General features: G+C 46.9%; 1 non-coding gene across 1 annotated transcript; it reads right to left on the reverse strand.

Annotated features, from left to right (window-relative positions):
- Positions 1-5,981: 5,981 nt before the first annotated feature.
- Positions 5,982-6,112, reverse strand: LOC123818586. The gene has a single exon (XR_006785655.1). It is a non-coding gene; the product is annotated as a small nucleolar RNA SNORA68 (small nucleolar RNA).

Below are 6,112 nucleotides of genomic sequence, written 5' to 3' on the forward strand. Positions count from 1 at the left end.
TCGAGGAATTATGCAGAAAAGAAAAATACACATACTAATTGTGAAGTGAGTATGTTCCCTGAATTTAGAAACACGGATAGTAAAGGCCATGGGCTGATTTATTCCAGGAAGACAGGACTCCTCTTTCTCAGCGTTCAGTAACTCTGCAGCGGAGCCTGGTGGTTACGGGCACAAGCTCAGAAGCCATATGGTGGGCACAGTTCAAACCCTAACTCTTCACTCTGTGACCTCGGACAAGCTGTTTAATCTCTCTGTGCCTCGTTTTCCTTTTAACTGAAATGGGGAAGCACATTAGTGCTTCGTGGGGTAGGTATGAGGATTAAGTGAGTTACTATAGAATTAGTATGTGTAAAGCACTTAGAACGTACCCAGCACATAGTAAATAGATATGTGTGTTTTCTATCATTATTGTGACCTTCACTGGTATTACCTTTCAGTGTTGGATCAGTTTTTAATCTCAGCATTTATTCATTCAAAATAAAAGTTACCTTTTTCTGCTTCTAAACACATTTAAACTATCTTTCCTTGTATTCAATTTGGGTACATAGAGTAATAAAATAATTTAATGTTGACTTAAAGTGGGAATTCTGCCTACACTGCTGTAAGTCCTGTTCAATTAAAATATTTAAAGACATGAGGAAAATTATGAAAATACTTTCTACAGCTACTGATTGCCTTTAAGGGTGATGGCAATATTATAATAACTTAAGAAATTGATGTAGTGCTGTATGCCAGTTAAAACAGAGATTTGTGATATGACCTTTCTAGCTCAAACCAAGCGAGGTTTGAATGACAAGCGAGGTGTCAGGTAATTTGCAACTGGAGGCTCTAAGTCACTTTTTACATTAAGACACAGTTCAAAGAAGAACCAACCAACCAAACAAGATCTTCACATTAGGGTCTCAGAGATGTCAGTTTAAGTTCTATTTATAACATCACTTGCCGTGGATCTTTGGATAGGTCACTGGATCTTTCCATGCCAGTATCTGCCAGCAGTGTTGAGAATAGGGTGTACCAACACCTGGTACATAGAGTATATGCAGCACTGTCCAGTGGAACTTTCTGTGGTCATGGAAATGTTCTAAGTCTGTGCTATCCTGGACAACCAACAGTCACACACAGCTATTGAGTATCTAAAATACAGCTAGTGTGACTGAATCTTTTATTTCCTTTGAATTCAGTTAAATTCAGATAGTCTCATATGTCTACTTCCTGTAGAACTGGACAGTGCAAGAGTGAGAAGTGCAGAAATGAGACCCACTATTACCCTGGGACCTGAATAACTCTTAAGTAAGTTTCTGGACAATCCCAAGGGATTTACCTTGGGATTCTTTGACATACCAACAGTTTCACATGGGAGATTTTGCAGATAACAAGGTGTTTGAGGTTTGTGCGAGTGTGTGTTGCATCTGGTGATACAATACCGTGTTGCTCAGCCAAACACCCGACCCTGTTCTTTCTGGAATGTGCCCTTGGATTTAGCCTTTACCAGTCACCAGCATTAAAAGTGTGATGGGATGTAGTGAGAAGTCAGAAAGTCTGGAGAATTGGCTTAGATCGCCTACCAGTAGTTCTCCATTTCTTGCCCAGGAGCACAAAGATCTTTTAACATCATGGGCTGTGTATTTAATGGCCTAGCAGGAGCCTAGTCCCTTATCCTGTGGTGTGTAGTCTGAAGTATTCATTCTATGAGCAATTTAATTTTTAATTGTAATTGGGATTCAGACAGAGTGAGTCGTGTTATTTTCCTTCAATGACACACAGACCTAGAGCCATTGATTCCCACATTCCAATGAAAAATGCAGAATGTCATAACTTTTTTCAAACCTACTACAGTTACAAAACACTTGTCAGTCTGTACTTTTCCCTTGCCCTCTGCTTACTTGGCAGTCTCTCCCAGAGCCATTCTCTCCTGCACAGCCCAGGGTGCTGGGCAGTTGCCCTCTTCGCTTATTATTTAGGTTTGGTTAAAGATTGAAAGTCGGTGAACTGAGTTTGGGGACTGTCTTCCTTACAGAGCACGTCTACTGGTGTAGCTTTGGTTTAGTGACACCTAGCTGGAAAACTGAGACTAAAAAATAGTTGTATTGTGGTTTCCAGATTTTTTTTTTAGTGAAATTATGGAGGTGATACAATATGAAGTGAATTAGAACAATCAGGAAAACGAGCCTCTACCCAGTATCCTTAAAAGTCAGGGTGAGTTCAAGAAAAAGAGATTGTATGCAGAGAAGAAATACTCTGTAGTTCACCTTTTGGCTTTTCTAGAAGACTTTATTTGTGGATTTTGGTGAAGCTTATTCATGTCTATGAATCAAAAATTCTTAAAATAGAGTAGGACAGATAAAATAGGACTGAATTAGACTGAGGAATTATGAGAAGATGATAACGTCCAGTCTGTTTCCCAACACCGTGGGAGGGGAGAATGGGCTGCAGTGCCCCTAGAGTTCATCTCTCCGTTGGAAAGAGGCGAATGGTGCATCTTGTCTTTGTGTGCCCTCAACCTTGAGGAGATGAGCAAAGAGATGGTGGGTTGTTGATGTTCGTATGCCCCTCCTTGCTTTCCCTTCCCCACCCCCACCCACCAGCACAGGCAGACAGCATGTGACCAGGAGAGTCAGCGCCGAAGTTCTCCCCACATGCCAGGACGTGTAGGTGTAAAACCTACAGAAATGCAAGTAGGGGACAGGGCCTTTCCTGGGGTACGCCATCACCATGCTGGGCCCTGAGCTGGTGGTGGAAGTGCACATGGAAACTGACAGGGAAAGCCCTCAATTAACAGAAAAAGACCTATTTTCATTTTTTTTTATTAAAGATTTTATTGATCTTTAGAGAGAGTGGAGGGGAAAAAGAAAGATAGAGAAACATCAATGTGTGAGAGAAACTTTGATGGGTTGCCTCAATTCACAATGCAGGCATGTGCCCTGACTAGGAATCGACCCGGCGACCTTTTGATTGGCAGGCCAGTGCTCAGTCACACTGAGCCATATCAGCCACGGCAAGACCTCTATTTTCAGAGTATGAGAAGTGGCCTTTATAAAACCTGTAGACAGAGCACCAAAGGTGCCATTTCTGAAATCCTGGTAGTATCTCCCCTTGAATGTAGCGGTCAGAAGGGGCTCCTAGGTAATTAGAAGACTGGCCGTCATGTGGCATCTTCTTTTGCAGCACTGGGAATGCAGGTGTTCTTCCTGCTCAGAAACCCTCTCCTTGACACAATCAGAGCCAAGTGAGTACCTACTACTTGGAAGCCAGAGGGGAACAGAAGAGCATGTGGGGAAAAAGGTACACCCCTAAAGTGTAAAGTCAATATTTAGCCTCAAGGAGGCAGGAGCTGACACTCAAAAAGAAGTCAACATTGCATCATGTTGCAGAAGCTACTGCTGCTTCTGGCCGGGCTGTTGGATGACATGAGCCCCTCAGTGTCACATGTCGAGTTACCAGGGCATTAGAGAGGAGTGACTGTAATCACAGAATCACTTAAGCGACATCAGATCTATCCCAATGAGTGTTACAGTGTCCCCGGGGGATGCTCAAAAAGCATACTAGCTGTGGCTAGAATTGTCTCAGAGTGAGTGTATCTGGAACCTCCTTGAGGACCCTTGACACCGGAGAGGGCCGGTGAGTCTGTCCTAAGCACTCCTACGCCCTCCTCCCACCCCCACGTGGCTGACCAAGAGTAGCTGATGGGAAGCATTTTTCCTTCATCCTGAGCCCTGAAGGTAACTCCGCTGAGATCACAGGGCATTATAGCTCAGTCAGCAACATTTGTCTGAGCAGGAATTTGTGAACTCAAGCAGATTTCCCAGATGTATGCCAAAAGCCCGGCCAACAAGGACACAAACAATTCTCAAAACAGGTGATCTTTTATTCAATAAATATTTCTCAGATGTGCACAGGGGAGCAGGGAGCGGGAATACAGAGATGGACAAGCTCCTTGGGTTCCCGGCTGTGCCACTCCTTGTTTTTGCACAGACTGTGGGAGGGAGGGCTTTGATTATGCTGGGTGGGCAGGAGCTTCCTGGGTGGTTGATCATTTCCCCCCCGGGAAAAGGGGAAGGAGTGAGTTTGCACAGGTCTGTCCAGGTCAGAGTCCCCGCCGACTCCTGTGTGGCCCTTCAGAAAAGCTCTCAGCCTGAGCAGCTGCCCCTGCATTAACTGAACCCTCCTCGCAGTTCTCGAACTGCCAGCTTCAGTTCCCTGTGTTTGAGGGAGACGGCTCACTCCCCAAACTTGGCCGCAGGGAAATAGTGTAATCAGAATGCATTCTCCCCTGACCCCAGCTACCCCGCTCTTCCCCCCAGACCCTGGCAGAGACACACTCGCCCTGACTCCTCCAACCAGACCTGACTCTTTGTATCGGTCCCTCTGTGACCAGCACCGCATCCAGCCCTGTGTGCGAGGAGGCACTGCCTGGCCCTTGGGTTGGCCTAACTGTGGACAGGTGGAGCTCAGGTTACCCCGTCCTGGCAGTGGGAACGGGCAGCTCCCTCCAGCACTCCACGCACCGCATCAGCCCCCTGGCTGTTTGGTCTTGGTTTCCTCTCATAACATTTTCTGTGAGCCTTGGCTTCTTCATCTGTGAAATGGGGCTGATAACTGTCGCATTATGGAAATGAAATGTAATGACACGTGCCCAAAGCCTGCACTTTGGCAGGGGCCCACCAAACGTTGGGGGCCTCCTGCCTCTGGTGGAGTGGCCGGCACGGGGCACTGGCCCAGAGAACAGCAGGGGAAGAAACTTCAGCTTCATGAGGCAGTTCTGTCGCAGATCATCTCTGCCTTAAAGGAAAGTGATATTCCGGGCCATTTTAGAACCTTAAGGGGACTAAAATTTCTTGGCTTGAGAGGAATTTATTCTTTTCTCTTAGGAGGGGGGCATTGATATACACCCAGCTTTCCTGTCAGCGCAAGCCCTGGGGTGAGACGACAAAAAAGGAAGTGTCACCATCTCAATGAGCCAACCCAGGCGTCTCTGTCATTCTTTCTGAGTTATTTAATAATTGCGAAATAAATGGGCTTGTGTCCAAAGTTAGTTCTTGCCATCAAATCTATTGGGCACAAGCCCCATAATTCAATGGGCACTTTCTACCTGACTGATCAGAACTATTTCCCTCCTGAAAGGTTTTGGAGAATTAGCCATCTCCCCTGAAGAGAACATGAGACAAAATTGCAGGAAGAAATTTAGGTTGGGCCTCAGGAAGGACTTCGTGAACTGTGAAAATAATGAAATACTAAAGGAAGGTGGCATTTGGACTGCGTGAGCTGTTCTGTCCAACCGCACCGATGCCTTTGCTGGCAGCCTCTCGGGAGGCAGAGGTGGCCTATCTGTGCTCTTGTCCCCACATCAGCAGGACCTTATGTGGGGCAGACTCCCCGGCTGAGGGCTGTGCCCGGGCAAGGAGGTGTAGTCCTACCGCCCACCCAACACCACATGCCCTCCAGACAGAGGGCTCCGCAGTGCAGCTGCAGATATAAATAACCCCCTCGTGACTCTTCCTGTCCTTAGAGTAAATGCCTCTGGCCACTGCCCAGAATGGGATGGAGGGACCGGGAGAGGTGGGAGGGAGGACCCTAGGAGAAAGGCCCCTCCTCCCCCCCGCCGGGCTTGACAGCGGAGGAGAGGGAGAGTGAAGAATTACGTTTTCTCTCACCTCCCAAGTGTGTGTCTATGTGTTTATATGAGATATGTGTCCAGGCAGGGAGAGGAGCTGTCCTACTTTTGAGGAAGGGGGCTGTTCATCTCGGTTTCTTCCCTTCTGTTCCTGTCAACCCAGTTCACAACCTCACTGTGTCTTTCTGAACTGTCACTTTCACTTCCTGTTTTCCTTGCGTGCTAGTCCTCATCTCCGAGTAATCCGTACTTCCCACTGCTTCCCGATTCACTCACCTCGTCCAGTGGGAACCCAATACATCCTGAATTCTTCACTCTTTCATTATTCTCTTTTTTCTTTTTATTTTCTTCCCACCCCTTTCCCCCCAAGGGGTGTGGAACCTCTTGACTCGTTTTGAGAGGCAGAGGCACAGCCCCCAAGGCGATGAGATCTGCTTGCTGTCGGCACCTTTGCTTAAACTGCTGCTACCACAGAAAGCAGCCCTTGGGTTTAGGTGCCTG

This window comes from Phyllostomus hastatus, unplaced genomic scaffold (assembly GCF_019186645.2).
Source record: "Phyllostomus hastatus isolate PE091 unplaced genomic scaffold, TTU_PhHast_1.1 phas_contig_283, whole genome shotgun sequence".
Taxonomy (NCBI): Eukaryota; Metazoa; Chordata; class Mammalia; order Chiroptera; family Phyllostomidae; genus Phyllostomus; species Phyllostomus hastatus.